Here is a 21211-nt window from a genome sequence, read left to right as displayed (position 1 = left end):
GGTTATAGCATAGGAGATGTGCTTCAGGACAACCTAAAAGAGTACAGCATGCCTGATTTTTCAGGGTATTCAAAAGTGTCTTAAATAAAACTGGACTATTAACATTATAGCAGTAGAGTTTTGTACATACTAGGAGAATAGGAAATGCAAGTCCTTTTTTTAAATTTTTGTCCAGGCTCTGCTGTCTGTCATAAATACACTTTAGTACCCAACTTCTAATTATCTAATGGATAAAGGACAAAAAAGTATTTAACAGATGATTGAGAGGCGATACTAAAATGAAAGAAAGCATCAGTTCAGCAGAACAAGCTGAACCATTTTATTAGCTGATTTTGGCACATCTGCACCCACACAGTTATTTTAAATCTGAACTGAAGTACCTTCATTGAATTAAAATCTGCTGGATGGCCAGTACATAGTTGACTATTGGCTTTTCTTGATTGTTTTCCTCATTGTAACACAGATAAGGACTAAGGTTGAAGGCAGAAAGATCAGCAGGTGTCTTGCATGGTTTCTTCAGTTTGTTTTGTTGATAGGGCATGCATCTCTACAGATAGGTAGTGTGAAGTTGTGTTCAGCCTTACTGTTCTTATGTGGGCATAAATTATGGCATTTGGTATAAATATAATTTTGATATATTTATTATAGTCAAAGCTGTTTTAGTGAGGTAGTAATTAACCTAAATAGCCCTCATCTATTCACTCTTTGAATAGAAGTAATGGCTTAAAATTACCATTTGACTTGAGTTATTTAATATCTCCCTTGAACTTACATTTTAAAAGAAATAACACCTGGCTACTCAAACTACTGGGAGAAGAGAGAGTATACTGGATGGTGCTGTAGTGCTCAGTTTTCCATTGAAATCCCTCCTTGCTGAATAAAATATAACCCAAATCACTGAGAAGCCTATCAAGCTGCAATGGAATGAGGGGGAAACACAGTGAAATGTTAATTAGTAAATCTATTGCTACCAGTGTGAAGGGGGCTGTTTTCTAGGGCAGTAAGAAATGGCTGTATTTTGATTCCGTTTCAGATTCAGCCGTTTCAGAGGACAGTGATTCGTTTTGGTGTTTCTTTCAGGTCATTGTCCTGTTTTGTTTTGGCCAAATATGGTTTGAATGGGCTGCAAGCTTTGCACAGCCCTACTGCCCAGCCGGGTGGGTCTTGGGGCCAGGGGCTGCAGGGCCCCAGTGGGAAGCAGGACAGGGCTATGGGTGGTTCATCCAGGGGAGGGTGAGGGCCACTGCCCTCCATGCAGGCGAGGAGACCCCCGCACAGATTTCTGATTCCTGTCACGCCAGGTTGTAGGACAGGGAAGCAGCACAGAGTGGCGAGCAAGCCTGCCGTGTGACACAGCTCCACAGGGAGCGGAGATTTGTACTGGGGTCTCCTTGCTGACGCTGTCTGCCCCAAACTACCCCGGCAATGTGGGGCTGTGCGGGGTGGGCAGCAGCAGCAAGCAGACCCCAGCACGGATCTCTGCTCCCTGTGGAGCCAGGTTGTGCAGCAGAGCAGTGCTGGTCCCTGTCACGTGACCTGGCTCCACAGGGAACAGAGATGAAGCAGAAGCCCCATGAAGCCCCACATCGCCAGGGCAGCGTGGGGTGAGCAGCAGCGGCAAGGAGACCTCCAGTGCGGATCTCTGCTTCCTACACAGTCAAGTCACATGACAGGGCAGCAATGAACGGCTGTTTCCCTGCAAGCCTGGCTCTGAAACTCCAACATTTTCTGAAACATTTCTGAAATGTTTTGGATGCCTTGTTTCGTTTTGGAGATGTTTCAGAGACTTCCATTTCAATTTGGATTCAGTGTTTTGGGCACTGAAATGGGCCAAAACACCTTGAAGCGAAACAGCTACCGAAATTTCACACAACCCTTTTGTTTTCCCTTCCTATTTCATAGGCTAGTAGTTTCCATGTTCTAATATGAACTTCAAGAATAGGGATGAAGTATTAAAATGCTCTCACAACCAAAGCTGAACATCCATTGTAGGTTTTCAGGACTTTAAGTGCTCCTGATTAGTCAAAATCCTTTTCATCTTCAAGCTACCTGATAGGAAGCTCTTGAAGATGAGAGCGTGGCAGTCATCAATATCATCCCCTCCACCCCCACCAGATCTGAAACTACTTAAAAAAAAGGAGTGCGCCTTTCTTCCCATTGTGTCTCAGTTGTACTCTCTCTCTCTCTCTCTCTCTCTCTATATTTATATATATGTATGTATATATATATGGTGTTTCATTTTGATCATGAAAAGATGTGGGTTTTGGGTTACTTATTTTAATCCAAAAATTGGGGATTTTTTTATCAGGGAAAACCAGGATCCCTGGTTATTACTGATATGCAGGTAGGATTATGTTTACATTATATAGGTTTATCTACCACTGCTAATTACGCTTATTCCCAAAAGCAGGTACAAGCATTTTACTACTTCTCCTAGGTCTCTAGGTGATAATATTCCACTGATTCTCAGGAGAGAAAGATGGATTTGAGTGCTCAGGCTAATGCCTTTAGCTAGGTGGAGATATAAAGAGAAAGGGGAGGGGTAAATGGGTAAATTATAGTGTGACCCCCAAAATCCACATTTTTTCATGATCAAAATGAAACACCACTAATATATATATTATATATTATATATATATATAAACTCAAAAATGGGGGTTTTGTTTTATCAGAGAAAACCAGTTTCCTAGTAATAATCCAGCAGGTTTCCTGGACCCACAATTAAATTACTAGGAGGTGTATAAATATATTTAACCAGAGCTCACCTAGCATTTTAAACCAAAACTGGTATCTAATGTTATTTCACACCCTTGGGGAGGGATGGTACCTGCACTGTGATATACCTTGATACAGGTAGACATAACAATAAAAAGACTACATTCAATAGGTGAGTTCAGTTTTTAAGATATATGCATATATGCACATACATGTGTGTGCATGCATGCGCACACAGGTCAAGATTCTAGAGATGGATGTTTAAATTTAAGTTATTAGTGCCATAATTAGATAGGTAAATAAGCAGCCTGATTTTCAAAAATGCTGAGTACCCACAGTTTCTGCTGAAGTCATTGGACTCACTTATTAGAGCTGTGGCCTGGAAAATTTCCCAAGCACTGTCTTATAGACAGAAGTCTAAAGGTTTTGTTTACAGACTCTTTCACAGAAGAATAAGCAAACTCTGCAGAGAGCTGTTATTCTGCTTACTTGCTAGCCTTAGTCTGACAGCCTGCGCTAGCTTGGCCTACATTGACAAGGGAAATGGGAGGGTTGGGGTAGAAGCCAGAAAAGTGAAATCATATTTATTGTCATAAGAACAAGCATGTTTTAAGCTTTCATCTGCCATTAGCAAGTAATCAAAGATGGCAATAGCAGCAGCTCACTTAGTTAACCCAGTGCTTGTTCATTAAACAGCAGGGGGTAACCAAAGTGTTTATTTCAATAAAAACAATTAAGCATATATATTTTGTTTGTTCAGTGTTAATGATTCCCTGTTGACAGAGCTGTAAGGGGTGTACGTCTTGAATTTCCAAGTGTGATTATTAAACAGAAATGACTATCAGTCTAGTAATTTGGATGAGTGCCAAGCAGACCAAAGGTAAAAGAAAAGAAACTGGGGCGGGGGGGGACAAAGAAAATAAAATCCAGGGCTGATTATCAGCAGAATTTTTAGTGCTGCCAAGAATTAGCTTCATGGTTTACCTCATTACCAACCTAGCTGCCATCATTCAATCTTTTCTACAATGCTAAGGTAGGGCTCTAGCTATGTGTGGCTTGGAATATCCATCCTAAATTCCTTCTTTGAGCTATTAATCATTTCCTCCATAAAACTCCTCCTTTTTAGCTGAAATTCCTCAGGCCTCTTTTAAAACTAGAGATGAACTGTTGACAGCTGTTCTTGAGTTAGTGGACCTTTCATTAATTGTCCATATAATAATATATGAGTTTCTCCCTCCTGACTGAATAATAGTTGAAAAAAATATAATAAATCTATAGAGAAAACAGATTTGTACAATGAGAATTGTTATATAAATATATAGTGGAAATTTGACAGTGAAGATACTTGTCACACCTTGGCTTTGCATCCCTCCTCTGCTGCAAAGCAGCCTGGAAGAGGGCTTAATAGGCTTCTTCTGAAGAAACCAGAGCTAGCATTATGGTTGTAATCCAGTAATCTTCAGCTTCTTTACTAGCTTCTTGGTGCCATAGGAAGCTATGCATAACTTAACTTGGCCTTAAGGCATAAGACATAAATGTAACCTAGGTTAAAGAGCAAACGGAGGGCAATCTGGATGCTGAGACTCCAGATAATTGGCGATGCATAGGGGCTGCACATGCACTCCCTGAGATCAGCTGTGCACCCCCTGGAAGTGCCAGCTGCAAAACTGGAAGTGCTGGTGGAAGTGCACTTCTGGTTTCACCACTGGCTTGGTGATCAGCTGCTGGGGGACCTCCCTTTTCCCCCACCAGACTCAGGAGGCATCAGTCACCCATGCTCCAGATGCAAACTATCATGGTCACAGCAGCAGGCTGAAGACTAAAAACCAGCTGGTGGGACAGAAAGGAACTATCAGGTGACTACAAACAGGTGTCTTTTTTCTAGAGGGATCAGCTGTGCCAGGATGTATCAAGTATAGACCCTGCTGTTGCCCTGCAGGTTTGGGCCCCTGCCACTGCTGGAGCTTCAGGAGCCCAATCCTGCAACATAGTAACCCCACATGGGTCACATGTCTGCAAGAATGAGGAACCTCTTGTGTGGTCCCTGCTCCATGCTTGCAGATATGGGACAGGGCTTGGGGCCAGGAAGTATGAAACAAGTCTCTGGGAATCTCCAGCACTCTGCAAGTGTGGAATGAAGGCTCCATGGAAGGGTCTCCAAGCTTGCAGATGGATGCCCCACGTCAGGGCCAGGCAGTGTGAAATGTGCGTCCCAGGAATCCCCTACAGGGAAATTTCTGGGGTATCACACCATAAGCATACAGATGTCCACCATGATAAAAACCCTTCATAGGAATTATTGTGCAGCCCTTTGGTCATGTGTGGCAAAACAAAGGGCAAGGACATCTGTATGCTTGCATTTTGGTGGGACAGGAGTGACATGTTTGTAGCCAGAGAACCATTAAATTAATTGAAAACTACAAGAGGAACTATGAAAGAAAAATAAATGTCTCCCAAATCCTCCAATTTGTCTAGGCGACTCTGAATCCTGGCTCTATCCTCCAGCATTTCTATGACTCGCCCCAGGTTCGCATCATCCACAAACTTGTTGAGGGTGCACTCCATCCCATCTTCCAGATCGTTAATGAAAATATTGAACAAAATTGGCCTCAGGACCAACCCCTGCGGCATTCCATTTGATATTGACTGCCAAGTAGACATTGAGCCATTAATCACTACCCATTGAGCTTGATGATCCAGCTAGCTTTCTGTCCACCTTACAGCCCATTCATCAAACCCATACTTCCTTAGTTTGCTTGCAAGAATGCTATGGGAGTCCGTATCAAAAGCTGAAGTCAAGATGTATTGTGTTCAGTGCTCTCCCTGCATCCACAGATCTAATTATCTCATCATAGAAGGCAATCAAGTTGGTCTTCCACAACTTGCCCTTGGTGAATCTATGCTGATTGATCACTTTCTTCTCTCCTAAGTGCTTAGAAATGGATTTCTTGAGGACCTTCTCCATGATTTTCAAGGGATTGATGTGAGGCTGACTGGTCTGTAGTTCCCTGGTGTCAAATATAGGTATTGTAGGATTTGTGTCCTCATCATGCAGAGGTGTTGTAGGGCTTGTGTCCTCATCATTGCAGCAAAGGAGTTGCACCACCTCTAGAGGTAATCTATTCCAAGCCTTGGGGGCTTGGACAGTAAAGAAGTTTTTGCTTATGTCCAGTCTAAAATGGTCTTGGAGGAGTTTGTGACCATTTGACCTTGTCATCCCTTGGGTGCTCTGGTGAAAAGGCATTTCCCCAGGTCCTGATGCACACCCCTTATATACTTAGAGGAAGCCACCAGGTCACCTGTGAGCCTGCACTTTTCCAGGCTAAAGAGTCCCATGGCTCTCAGCCTGTCATCATAAGGCCTGTTCTCTTGCCCTCTGATCATGTGTGTGGCTCTCCTCTGAACTGTCTCAAGCTTCTACACATCTTTTTTAAATTGTGGAGCCCAGAATTGGATGCAGTACTCCAGCTGCGGCTTCACCAAGGCTGAGTACAGCAGGAGGATGACATCCTGAGATATGCTTGAGAAGCATCTATGGATGCAAGCCAAAGTTTTGTTCACTTTACCAGCTGTGACATCACATTGGTAGCTCCTGTTCGTCTTGTGATCAGTCATGACCCTCAAGTCCCTTTCGGCCATGATGCTAGAAAGCATAGCACTGCTGAGCCTATAAACATGAAGTTGGGGGTTTTTCCCAAGGTGGAGTACCTTGCATTTTTCTGTATCGAATGACCTCAGGTTTTTACCCCACCCCCCACCCCCATTTTCTAAGCCTGTCAAGGTCAGCCTGGATCACCAGTCTATCCTTAGGTGTGGATGCTGTACCCCAAAGTTTGGTGTCATTGGCAAACTTGGCCAGTCCACTTCTGACACCAATGTCCACATCATTAATAAAGATGTTAAAAGTATAGTTCCAAGGATGGAGCCTTGGGGGACTCCACTGGTCACAGAGCCCCATGATGATTCACTTCCATTGATTACCACTTTCTGGGTCTGACCTCGGAACCAATTTCCCACCCATCAGACTCTGATGTAGCCAAGGCCACAGTTGGCCAATTTTTCCATGGGGAGATCATAGGACACCAGATTAAAGGCTTTTTTAAAGTCCAGATGTATGACGTCAATCTCTTCTTCCTTGTCCAGGTGATATGTCACCTGATCATAGAAGGAGATGAGATTGGTCAGGCAAGACCTACCCACAACAAACCTGTGCTGGCTGTCCCTTAGGATGTTGCCATCAGCCAGTTTGTCAAGAAGGGTCTCTTTGATAATTTTTTCCAAAATCTTTCTAGGGATTGAGTGCAAGCTGACTGGCCTGTAGTTCCCCAGATGTACAAAGATAAGTACCACATTGGCCTTCTTCCAGTCTTTGGGTACTTCACCTGAGCACCACTAGTTCTCAAAGATCCTTGCCAGTGGCTGGGCTATACTGCCTGCCAGCTCCTTAAGTACCCTGGGGTGCAAACTGTCAGGACCAACTGACTTGAAGGTGTCCAGCCTCTCAAGGTGTTCCCTCACAAGGTCTACACCAATGTTGGGTATAAATTCACCCTCACCCTGGCTGTCTCACATCATGTTAGGCAGGGTGGTCCTTTTGGGCTGGTGAAAAACTAATGCAAAATACCCATTAAGCAGGTTAGCTTTCTCCTAGGTGTCAGTTGTCAGTTGTCCCATATGGGTTATCAGGGGTCCAATGTTACCCTTGCTTTTCTTCTGACTCCCCACATATCTGAAAAAGGATTTTTTATTGTTCTTGATACGTGTAGCCAGTTGGAGTTTGGTTGCAGCTTTGGCTTTCCTGGTTCACTCCCTACAGGTCCAGACCAGTGCAAAATACTCCTCCTTGGTGCTGATTCCAGTTTTCCATCCTTTATAAGCCTCTCTTTTTAGACACAGGAGGTCCATGAGTTCCCTGCTGAGCCAAGGGGGTTGCTGTGCCCTTTTGCTACCTTTCCTTTGAGACAGGATGGACATCCCTTGTGCTTTCAGGAAAGCTCCCTTAAGGAGCAACAACTTATCCTGAGGTCCCCTCTCTGTTGAGTCATGGTCTCTTAGAGCCTTGACAACAAGCCTCCTGAGTTTATTAAACTAAAGTTGAGGACTTATGCATTGCTGACTGACTCGCCAGCTTTGCAATGGATAATGAAAGTAATCAGCTCGTGGTCACTATCTGCCAGCTTTCCTTCAGTTCTTAGGTCACTGACTAGCTCATCCCCTTTGGCCAGTGCCAGGTCCAGCAGCGCTTTACCTCTTGTCAGTGCATAGGCTTCTTGAGTCAGATAGAGTTCGTCCATGCATGTGAGGAAGCTCTGTGACTGTTTGGATTTGTCCAAGTGCTCTTCCCATAAAATGTCCAGGCAGTTGAAGTCTCCCATGACAACGATGCACCGAGTGTGTTCAGCCTCAGTCTGGTGAGTTCCTGGTCAAGCTCTTGTTCCTGATTAGGAGGTCTGTAGTAGAATCTTACCTTTGTGTCCCCTGTGCCATGTTCCCCACATATTTTAACCCACAGGGTCTCCAGTCATCCTCCCTGGGTGCCAATGTCAGTTTGCAGGAATATGTAGCTTTCCTTGACATAGAGAACTACACCCCCAACCCTTTTTTCACATGATCTCTCCTGTACAGGGTATAGCCATCTATACCTGTGGCCCAGTCACAGGAGAAGTCCCACTATGTCTCCATTATCACTTTGAGATCGTAATCATTCTTATTTAGCAGGAGAACCAGTTCCTCCTGTTTGTTCCCCAAGCTCCTGTCATTGGTGTACACAAAAGAAATAAAATGTGACTGATTTAAGTACCGCACAAATCTATTTAACTAAAACTTTGAAAAATAGTGGATACAACCCAAGCTACTTTGCTCCCATTTTCTGTAAAATTTAGACGTTTCCTTTGTTTGTTTTTCATAATTTTCTTTTTAACTAATATTCTGATTAAAACATTCCAGTAGCATTTAAGTGTTTTTCTTTATTTAAATGTTGTGTTTGGTATATGTTTTAGCAAATTTTCCCTCTGTATTTTATCTGTTGCAGTATCTATTGCATTTTATAAATACAGGCCTACATTTAAAAGGGCAATGAAGTTGCCAAAGCAATTACTAAGAAGAAGGTAAGCTAAGACCAACATTCTTCTGCTAGTAAAAAAGATATATCAAGTGCTTTAAATGAAGTAGATTGGCTTTATTTGTTTACTTAGGGATTGGGAACAAATTCCATGCACAGTGAAGTTGCTAAAGAAAAAAAGTTAGGTGTTAACTCTGATATGACCAGTACTGGAATCTTGATCTCTGATCTAGAATATATGATATCAGGCATACATGGGACATAGCTTGCTGCTTAAAGAGAACTGCATACAATGAGTCCGATTCATTGTGGTGAGCTATGGGACTCCAGCACAAAACTAGTTGCTCTGGCAGCTGCAAGTCCCAAACATAAGATAGTCAACTCTGAGCCTGTTATGGCAGCATCATTGACTGCAAGAACACTGACTGCAATTTCTGCAGCACTGTGTATTGAAACTCAACTCCCAATATAACTTCTCTACCAAGGCTTATGTGTGGGTCCTTGGGAGAGAAGTAGGTCCTTGGGAGTGAGAAGAAAGACTCTGCATTCCCATAATCCTACCTTGCTTTTCCAAATTATTTTCCAGAGTGTCATATAGGAGCACTGATTCTCAACCAGGCTGGTGTGGCACCTTGGGGTGCCATGAAATCCTTTTAAGAGTGGCACAGGATGCCATACAATATTAACACTGTTAGGTATGCACTGTAGGCCAGAGCTGTACTGCTATGCAGTGCATCTACAGGTAGCGGATAGCGGAATAACTTTCAGCAGATAGCTGTGAAATAAGCAGGGGTAACTGATGATTAAGTAGTCTCAGACCAGGAAGCACCACCAGGATGTGGTGAGGACAGCAGATGGCAATGCTTTCCCTCCTGAAAAGCCACATATATCCTTCAACGTACTGTGACATGGCAAGTACAGTGCTGTGACATGGCAATCTCCATTATAATATGCCTGTCCAACCCCCAACCATGAGTCTACAAGTCCTCAACAGTGGAACAAGTTTAAGAAGACATTAGAATCTCAATGGCTACAAAAACAGATGAAGGCTGCAGCAGAATGAAATTCCCAGTTGTCTTGGTCTCTTTGGCACTGGATAAAGGTCCTGTTCTGTCAAGAGCTGCATAAAAGCTAATGTGCCTTGACCAAGTCCTTTCTGATGTTCTGGATGGAGACAAACGTATTCTTCTCAGTGATTTCAATGCCAGAGTCAGAAGGGACAACAACTCCTGGAAAGGAACCAGCAGGAAGGAAGGAGTAGGAAAGGTCAATTCCAGTGGCAACTTTCTCTTGACCAAATGCAGAGAAAGTGGACTCACCAGCACCAGCACCCTGTTCCACCAGAAAAAAAGGCACAAGACATCATGGAAACACCCATGATTTAAGCATTGGCACCTGACGGACTATGTTATCAGCTGTGCCCAGGATCACAAATTTGTCCACATCCCTGAGCTATGCTAGGAATTGATGATTGCTGGACTGATCATTGACTAGTCTATTCAGTTATATCACTCAACTGGCTCCCAAAAGATTGCTGCAGCAGAAGCAATGCCAATGGAAGATCAACACTGATGGACTCAAGGATCCAAACAGGTGAGTCCTATTCCACCAGTGCCTCCATGAAAAGCTGCTGAATTTCAGTCAATAACAATGTGGTAATGTCAGCAGTGTTTTGGGTACCCACAAGGCCACCATCTTCAGTGTATGTGAAGAGACACTTGGATTCTCTACCAGGAAACATTAAGACTGGTTTGATGAAAACAACTGTGAGATCCAAGGGTTGATCAATTGCAAGTGCAAGGCCTTTTGTGCTTGGCAACATGACACTAACTCTAAGCAAATGAAATGGAATCTTCAAGAAGCCAAGGCAGAGGACCAAAGGGAGGACCCATGATATGAAGAACATGATAAGAATAACAAATTGTGGGAAGATGAAGCTAAGGAGATTCAACATCTCACTGACATCCATAATATGTCTGGTTTCTTCAGTGCCATCAAACCCATCTACGGTCTGAGAACTCAGGAACCAACCACCTTGAAACCTAAGGGTGGAGGAGACTTGATCAAGGAAAGGGGAGTCATCAACCTGTTGGAATGAGAGTATTCCAACTCCATCCTGCAGCACACAGTCAGAGATGATCTTGGAATCCCTCCAACCCATCAAGCAGATGAAGACCAACACAGCATCTGGAGAGGATGGAATCTCCTTGGAAATTTTCAAGCAAAGGGGAGATTTTCACATCATAGCTTCATGCCCTCACCATAAGGATCTGGAATGATAAGGAAATCCCAGACAACATCAGGGATACCATGATTGTCACAAGCTTCAAGAAAGAAGACAAGTCTGACTGTAGAAACTAGAGAGGGATCATCTTGCTGCCCAGCACAGGAAAGATCATTGCGAGAACCCTCCTGAACCATCTCCCTCCACTTGCTGAAAAGCTCCTCCTGAAATTTCAGTGTGGGTTTAGGGTACCAAGAGGCACAACTGATATGTTCTTCACAGCTCATCAGCTGCAAGAAAAATGCCAGGAACAATACAAACCTCTCTATGTGGCCTTTTTTGACTTCACAAAATCCTTCAACTCTGTCAGTCAAGAAGTGTTATGGAGGATCCTTCTGAAATAGTTGCCTATCATAAGTTGTCACCATTCTCTGCCTGCTCCATGACGGTATGCAGGTGGTGGTTCTCAGTAATGGAACTATCACAGATACCTCTGAGGTTTAAATAGGAGTTAAGCAAGGTTGCAACATCACTTCAACACTCTTCAATATTCTTTGCTGCATTGCTACATTTGACCACCAACAAGCTTCTAGCTGAAGTGGAACTAAACTACAAGAATGGATGGTAAGCCATTTAACCTCAGCTGACTCCAAGCCAAAACCAAGACCACCCTGACCTCAGTCATTGAGCTCATCAATGCACACTGATGATACTGTAGTGTGTGCTTAGTCAGAAGCAGACCTTCAGGTAATTGCTGACATCTTTACTGAGGCATACAAGAGAATGGGACTGATGCTTAACATTCAGAAGGCTACGGTTGTAAGTTCCTAATGATCAGTCCCCAGCTCTGGTAATCTAGATCCAAGGTGAGACTCTGGAGAACACTGAATATTTTCCATACCTCAAAAACCATCTCTTGCAGAAGGCTGACATCAACAGAGAAATCCAACGTGGCCTCAAATGTGCAAGTGCAGCCTTTGAATGCCTGAAGAAATGGGTGTTCAAAGATCATAACATCAAATCCAAAACCAAGCTCATGGTTTATTAAGTCATGATCCCCACCTTGCTGTATGGAGCTGAGACATCTAAAGTTGTTGGAGAAGTATCATCAACACTGCCTGCAGAAGATCCTCTGTATCCAGTGAGCAGACAGATGCACTCACATCAGTGTCCTCCTGCAAGCAAACACCATAAAAATTGAGGCAATGATCATCTGACATTGATGTCATTGGGCCAGCTATGTCATCTGGATGTCCAGTACCTCCCACCCCACACAGAAACACATGTCCAAGCTGCAGTAGAGTCTGTCAATCCCAGATGGGCCTCATCAGCTATCTTCATACATACAGATAAGATAATCATGGAAGACAACTATCCTCAACTGTGAGGGATTGCCAAAGAGGTGTGCAAATACTTAGATGTCACCTACAAGATAAACCCAGGCCCCTCACATATGAATTCATAGTGTTAAAAACATTCTGATCTGTTTCTGAGTTCCCTGTAACAGAATTACTCTACTGTTTTTCTGCAGTCAGAGAAAAAAGCTTATTCCAAGGTGTGCCTTGAGTGGAACATCTAGGATTTTTCAAGGGAAGTCTAAGATTGAAAACCACTGGGAGAAAGGAAAGGCACCTGAATCTCCTGAGCAAGTCACATTAACAAACTTATTGTTAGCACATATCACTAGCACAATATTCAGGGCTCTAGTTAAGGTTATGTTTTCCTTTTAATGGGGTTTAAATAACATTCTATTTCTCTTCTTAAATATTTTGGTGAAAAGTCATTAGAAATATAAATCTGAGCATGTTTCCCTCCTTTCCACCACTTCTGTTTAATTTTATGGCATTCTTTCCTTAGCTCACAGTCCTAGCTTTCAGCTCACTAAATCCTTTCAGCTGTTAGAAAGGGAACCATCCTTAAATCCCTGCAGTGCCAGACAGAAACATTTTTTCACCTTCCAGCCCTTAAGTTGGCCTACTTTTAAGATGGTTTGATTTACTGAGTCTCATATTTTCCCAAGGAATTTTTTCTCCATTGCCTTGTTTGGGCTTTTACTTTTTTATATTCTGTCAATCACAGCGCAGTGCCAAAACCTGAAGTTTAAACAAATGGAGAAACTTCAGACCATTCCAAGTCTGACCATAGATCCAGGGCAGCGTTGCAGTAAGGATGTTCTTTAAAGCATGTTCTGTCTTCACCCTCCTCTTGTGTTGAGTGTTAAACATTTCTTCCTTTTTTTCTGTGCTGTATCATTAATGCTAGCTCTGTTTGATCCCTGGGGAGAGCAACTTTCCTGCTTCTGCCTACTGTGCACACAAGAGTGTTTTTAGTAGAGCTAGGGAGCATGTGCTAGCATGAATGCTAACAGAATAGAATAGGAATACAATTTGTTTTTAAATTGGAAAACAATTGCGCTTTCATATTAAAAAGACTGCATGCCAAAGCTTTGCCCAAAGCAAGTTGGGAAATGGCGTGGCAGCAGCACTATTTTATTTAGGTTGTTACACCATGTTACTATCTTAAAAGTGCCTGAAAACTATAGCTTAATATGGTCTGACACGTGCTAAGTATTGGCATGTCATTGGGGACATAAGAATGGAAGTGTGGCTGCAGGGGTCAAAGGTCATGTTCCGTTTGCACTGCAAAATTCTGGACTTTAGGGAAGAGAACAAACTGTGGCTGGCTGCAGTGGACAGATGAGCTTTACTGTTGTCATGTAATTTTTCTTAAAGCAATTTATGCATGAAATAGAAGCTCATTGTTACTTCAAGTAACTCGGTCTAGCACGGAAGTGCCATACAAGGACACCTATGCTAGCTCTGAACAAGCTGACTGGGATATTGCAAGCTGTAGAGCCCTGTTGCAAAGAAACAAAGAGAAGGAGATGAGGCCAAAAACAAATAGGGGAAAAGATGCATGAGGCAAGAGCTGGGAATAGCAGTTGGGAAGAGGGGCAAAATTGTGGCAGGAAATGACAGGAATAGGAGAGGAGAAGAAGAGGCTAGAGGAGATGGCACAACTTGGAATTAAAGACAAGAGTCCTGCCATCAGGTATAGGCAACTTTAATTTTTGAACGTTCTAAGTCTTTCAACCTTAATGTTTTAACATAGGTCTTAAGGGTGTCATAAAACATAGCTATAAATAGCATTGGGGCACATATACATGGGGGGCACATTTTCAAAATGAAGTCATTGGGGAAAGCCAATCTGAACAAAAACAATTTGCAAATTTTCTTTCATGCATAGTTATTTGCTGTAACAGAATGTAATCAATCTAAGCATACAGACAAGCAAATAAAGGTTTTACATATAAATGCCCAAATAATAAAATGTGTAAGAAAACTGCAAAAACTGGGAACAACAAAGATTTGAAGTCATGTATAAAGAGGCTGGATAGAAAAGGATAGTGTGAATGGGGAAAAACTCACAGTTGGGCTCATAATGAACACTGATTTTTTTTTAGATGTCGCTCAATGTGGACTGCAGAATAGACAAATAGGAAAGAAAACAAATAAAGAAAATGTTCTGTGAAATTGTTTTGCCTGACATCTGAAGTAAGAGCTCTGAGGATAAAGAAAGCCATGTTTGGCAAACAAACTGACATTATCAAATAAAAATATAATCTAGGTTTACAAACCAAATAAAGTTGTAATATAATTTAAAAATAGTGGAGAAATAGTCAACAAAAAGAAATATTAAATCTATAATCACAATTATTTCCTTCACCCAGGAGGCAGAGAGCAAGTATTCTTAAACATGTTAAAGGATGGAGAAGAGAGCTGTTTATTTTATTTTATTTTATTTTTTATTTCCAGCAGAAATGGAATAATATCTGCTGCGTTTTTTGTCTATTGACTTGCTGAGTAAAGTCAGGCAAGTCGCTTTCCCTCTTGATGTCTCAGGCTACATACACATGTTCGTGTTGACCAGGAACAGTGAGGAGTGAGGTGGAGGCATTTTCCCACAGCATGAACCCCCACAAGAAATTCCCTCTCTCTCCTGCCAATCAGCTAATTGCTGGGCAATGGTCATTTTTTTGCCTTGTAGAGAGAGCCAGCAGAGGACTATGGGATGTTAGGTGTCATCCTCACCCAAAAGAAGTGTACAAATGTTCAATTTAGATTGGGAAGAAGAAAATCACCCTCATAGGTTCCCCATCAGCTTCTTGCGGAAGGGCCATTTCTCTTCCACAAAAGATGTCTTAAACGTCTGTATAGCTGTCAGTGGGGCCAGGATAAAGGCTTTTCCCCTGGTACTAATGGAAAATCTGTACCTGGCCTCAGTTTGCACATCTCTGAAATCAGTATAATGACACTGAACTACCTGTCACAGGGGCTTGCCTTCACTCAGTGTTTTCCCCCTTACTTATTCTTCCTATCTGAGGAGATTAAGACTCAAACATTGTAATATTGGCTTCCAGTTTTGCACTCCTTAATCTTTATGTGCATCTTGTTTGCTCTCAGAAGTTTCTTCTCTTCTTGGTCCATTGGACAGGCAGAAAAATCAAAACCTTCTTTTTCCTTTTATAGGGTCCAAACAAAAAACAAACACACAAGAAAAAGACCAAGAAAAATATGAACATCTCTCCCAAGTGAAAGATGCACCGTTCATTTAACACTCTTAGTTCTATTTCCTCCTTCCCTCCCCATTATAAGCCATACCTTTTGTCTTCTTTCTTTTTCTATCAGACAGCTGAAACTTGTAGCTTAAATGAGCTCCAACTATATTAGCTTTATTGTCATTGAACCCCTGGCTTCTTACCCTCTTGTCTCTTAAGGGAAGTGAATCCTGTAGGACTGTACCAGTGGCTTGGAACATCTCCTAAGAGAAAAACGGCTACTATATACCATTGTGTTATCTCACAGACATGCTAGAAAGCTCAGTGTGGTATCTATGTGATGCTCTGAAATTTTTCACTGAGGAGGTATATATCAGTATATGATATTATCATTTATAATATTATTTTGGCTTTTAAATTAATTCCAGTAGTTTAGTCAATCTCCTCTTGATGAGGAAATGTAGAGGTGTTAAGTAGGAGCTAAGAATATCATGCATTTATATAGTGGCTTTCAACAGGAAAATTCCCAAATTTCTTTGCAAAGTTGAAACATTCCTGTTCCTACTGAATCCAATGGCAAAACTCCATTTAATTTCAGTTAGCATAGGAATGGACTTTATGTAATGCAAAGACATTGTTTCACCAATCATTGAAGTACAGCCACTTCAGAGATCGAAAACAGATGCTTAGGCTACTGTTCAGAAGTTTCTTTTCAATAGATTGAACCGCCAGATCTTCTATCATGTTTATATGCCACTTAGTTCCATCAGTGTCCTGTTACATCAGTATCTGGAGCTGTAGTAAACATATCTTGGATAAATGAAAGCTCCTTAGTTTATTATGTCACGTTATTGTGGTGCTGAATAAGTAATATACTGGTTTGAAGGAAAAGATTGTAACTGAGATTTATACCTGAGGAATTCAAACACCCTACACTTCCTTGATGGAACCATAAGACAATAATTTAAGAGGGATCTTTGCAAGAAACATGCTGACTTAAAAAAAATGTCAGCCCCATTCTATACAATCTCTCAGCCCCACAACAATTTTATTTATATGTTTTTTTTAAAAGGGGAATTTTGTATCAAAGGGGAATTTAGCTCTATCACGTTTTTTCTTTACTACCCAAAACCCAAATGGGGGATAAAAAAGAGACACTGAAAAAAACATTATTCACGGAGAAAATATAAATTGCTATGGGATTCATTTACATGGGGAAAAATCGTTAAGTACCACATACCAATCCATCCCAGTTTTACATTTGCTGATGTTTCCAGATTCAGCTACTTCTTCTTTCCATATCTTAACCATTTGGGTGCCAAAATTCTCCCTGATACACATCTTTCAAACAGGACATGACAGTTACTAGGAATAATAAGGCTAACTTGGTCTCATAGCCTAGCTTTTTTATAATACAAAGATTTTAAGCTCTTTAAGATTTTTATAATACAAAGATTTTAAGATCTTTAAGAGCTACAATGAATTTTTGCTATAGTAGAGTATATAACTAGAACTGAGTTTATGTTTGTCCTTTTTCTTCTTTATTCTCTCACACGCTGTGTATAGGGCTTCCAAAATTTTTGTCTTGTCTTCCATGTTTGTTCTGATTTATTGAAACTTTGAGTATCAATATTGGGTTTTTCCTCCATGGTTCTATATAGTATTTCTCTAGATTAAGAAAGCCCTAAATATTAACATTTTTTTTTAATTAAAAAAATTGACTTATTAGGAAAATTATTAACAAAAATAGAATATTTCCTTCTAAACACCTGCTGATTCTTTTGGAGTATATAGCTACTGCTAATGCTGGGTTTTTGTGAGTTCAGCCATAAAAGCCTTAAATCATACTAATGGTAAAGGTAATTTATATTGGCCTAGAAAACAAAGCCCAAGATGTTTACTACATTATCGCTGTATTAAAGTTCCTGAGTTTTGTCTTGAAGACCAGCACAAATCATTATGTTTTAACACTTACAGCAAATAATGCTTGTGAAACTAGTCAACAACTTTTTTCAGTTGTAGAAAAAAAGGGTGTGATTTTAAAATGTCTGGCAGTCAGAAATATGCTTCTTGGGTTAATGTTTTTTGTTTGCTGAGAACTGCACTACTAAACTGAGTAGTGTTTATATTCTAATCTGCTGGATGACTGACTTTCATTGGATTATAGCTGGTTCTGACTGAGTAGGAGGGATAAAGTGATGAATGAAGGTCTAATTTTCTGCCTTTTTTATTCTGATTCCTGGTCTCTTACTGTCTAAGGGTTTAGATTGCGCAAGTTAGGGATTTAAAATATTGCAAATCAAGATAAAGTGGAAATCTGTGAAATTCCAGACCATGTGGTACTTCTAGCTCCTGTCTCTCTTTTCCCTCTTCCCATACTGTATACGTGCATTGCACTTACTTGTATAAAACTGGGAAAGCAGGATTAGAAATCATGAGGACAGAGGTCATACAATTGAGGATAGAGGAGAATGTAGCCTTCATAACTGAGACACTCCATGTCACGTGCCATTCACTCATAGAAGCACAAGTTAAAGAAGAAAGAAGGCCTACTGAAGAGATGCATTAAAAATAAGAATGCAGAGAGATGAAAAATAACACATAATTGTTAAGCCTATTTTCAGTAACTCTTATTTGTTAATTATACAGCATCTAAAAATGTACTAAACACTTTGCAGACAATTCTCCAAAGAGTATACAAACTAATTAAGGATATGACATAACTAGTAAAAATAACACTAGGGGTAAAGGGAAGGGAAGTAGAAGGATAATGATAAGATTTTATATTTGGGTTTTGCTGTGGTCATGTCCAGAAGTCTTAGCTGTATTTCTTCATGCAGATATTTTTCAGGAAGACGGTGATAAATAGCAGAGACTGGGTAGTAGGGAGATAGATGTAAGAGGGAAAAGAAAGAGAGGAAAAGACTGAATGAATGTAGGTAGCACAGAGAGAAAGGCATCTGTATAAAACCAGAATGGTGACAATATGACACTCAAAAGAAGTGAAAACAGTGTCAACAAGTCATGGTGACACCTAGGAGCAAAGTGGAACAAAATGAAATGAGATAAGTTAGGGTGGCCATATTTCTCAAGTCTCAGAATTAGACATAGACACAGCTTTAAATGTTTTGTCTACATACCTTGAGGTACCAGGCACAGCTCATAAATGCTTAGATGATGGGACAAATGAAGCATCCCACAGGAGTGCGAGTGGGAGGGGTGGGCCCTGAGTGGTTGCTGGTGGACCCAGAAATAGACTGGAAGTACTTCTGGTTCACTTCCGGGTCTACCACCAAGCACGCTGGGCATCCCCCCTCCCCCGCCTCCTGGCTTGGGAATTGGCCATGGCAGGACCCTGAGTGCTCCCGCAGACCCACCCAGGAGGCACCAGTTCTCCAAGCCAAGGTGGGGGGGGGCATCCCCCACATGCTCTGTGGTGGACCCAGAAGCGGACTGGAAGTGCTTCTGGTCCACTTCCAGGTCCACCGTGGAGCAAACTGGGGACCCTCCCTCCCCCCACACTCCTGTGGGAAGCTCCATCCACCCCACCATCTCAGCATTCACAAGCCTTGAGGTATATAGAAAAAACTTTTAACACTGTGTCTATGTCCAAATGGTCATCTCCAAATCAATTTGATTTGGTTTGGAGAGGTTAAAGGATCTCCTGATTTGATTCGGATTCAGAGATTCAGCCACCAAATTGAGACGAATCTCCACTGAATCAAATCAGTGACCAAAGCTTTGCTCAGCCCTAGTATAAATGCATAAAGCAGAATAAAGAAAATAGAGAAAATAAAAGTACATGAATCCTGAGGGGATTTGAACATCACAAACTTTACCAAACCACACTGGTAAAGCAAAATTTAATGGCTAAATGTGAAGACTGATACATTAGAAGAAACTGAAGTGGGTGGAAATGAGGGAAGAATAAAATTCTCTGGAAAGAAAGTTTTGCAAATCACTTTAGTAGGAAGTAAAAGTGGAGTAAACTGATTAAAATTAAAGATAATAAACCAGATATCCTGATTTTTGGCTGAATTTCAGACTTTTAAAACTTCTCCTGTGTTCTAAAAGGATTAAAAGGCAACCAGGTATCCACAACAGGAAATTATGACCAAGGTTGGCTGTTTGAATAGCTCTAGGTTATCCCTGTACACTAATGCAGGTACTTCCTGGAGATAGGGAAATAAGTTTTATTAGGTGTGTCCACAGTGCACTTCACCTTTTAAGGGCTATCAGAATGTTCCTCAGGGACCATTTTAGACCTGGTGTTTATTAAATCCACTAAAAAAAATACCAGATAGCCCTGAGAGAACAGATAGATCTTGCAGGAGGACGTAAAAGTTAAATCGATGTGCCAAATCAGATTTAGAATAGAATATTTGACTCCCTTATATCAGGGCTTCCAACTGCTAAGAACTGGGGCCTGCACCAGTGGGGACCACACATCATGCAGGCCACACCAGAGAAACCCCTTTGCCACACAGGCATCCTCCCCCCAGCTACCACTGCTGCATAAGCATATCTTCCCCCTCACTGCACCATACTGCATGGCTTCCCAATCCACATCTCCCCCACCCCCTACTGAACAGTAACCTGGTCCCCACTTGCAGTGCCCAGCTATGGGACCCCTTACCACTATGTATTGGGTATTCTTCCTTCCCTGATTCCTGGGGTGGGGACAAGAAGGCAGAGGAGAGAGGGGGAGCCCTCAGACCATGCTTGCTGCTGCAGCCAGAGCAGCTGGTGGGAACCCAGTGGCTATGGCTAGGGGCAGACATTCCAAAAAATGGAGTCTGAATTGATTCAGTCTTTGCAGGTTAGTCTGACCTGCAAAAATTGAACCTATTTTCAGGTAAATAGACGTTCACTTTTGATTCTGGAAATGCATCCACATGCCTGCAGTGTCTTAGGCTAGAAGCCAGGGGGTGCTAAAGAAGCCTTCTCTTCCCTTTGGCAACAGCCTCAAGGGTGGAGGGAAACTTAAGGGAGGCAGAGGCAGGTGAGATAGCAGGCTGCCCAGGCAGCTTGGAGATGCCGGCGGGCCCAGAGCCTGGCAGCTGCCCACCATAGGCACTACCATGCTCCCTGTCCTATGCAGCACCCAGCACACCCAGTGGCTGCAGTTGCACCACAAATTGGATGCTGGCTGGGGCTAGCCATGCTGTTTTTCCCCCCTCACCTCCAGTTGCTGCTGCCCCTGCCCCTGCCAAGCTGTAAGGCACTGCTCTGGGTGGGCAGGTAGGAAGCTTCAGCATGGCAGCTTCTGCCCAGTACATGGAGCTCCAGCTCCAGCTGCTTTCCACCTGCTGCACTTGCCTTCAGGGGCTGTCAGGAGAGCAGAGCAGGTGGGATGCAGCTGAGAGCTGGAACCACTGGAGGTGAGGGAAAGCTAGCTTGGCCTGGCAGAGCTGTTCTGCTCTCCTCACCTACAGCTGTGGCTTCTGCCACCCTGCACAGCACTGCTCAAGACAGGGGGAGCTTCAGCCCCACAGCTTCTGTCCAGATCATGGAGCTTTGGCTCCAGCTGCCTTCCATCCCCTCTATCTGCCTGGCATGATGAGCAGATCCTGTGGGAGGGCACAGTGGGTAAAAAGCAGCATGAGCTGGAGCCAGAGCTCCATGCACTGGGCAGAAGCTGCTGGGCTGAAGC

This window comes from Crocodylus porosus, unplaced genomic scaffold (genome assembly GCF_001723895.1).
Source record: "Crocodylus porosus isolate Cpor-Errol unplaced genomic scaffold, CroPor_comp1, whole genome shotgun sequence".
In the NCBI taxonomy this organism is placed as follows: Eukaryota; Metazoa; Chordata; order Crocodylia; family Crocodylidae; genus Crocodylus; species Crocodylus porosus.
This window is presented reverse-complemented; position numbering follows the sequence as displayed.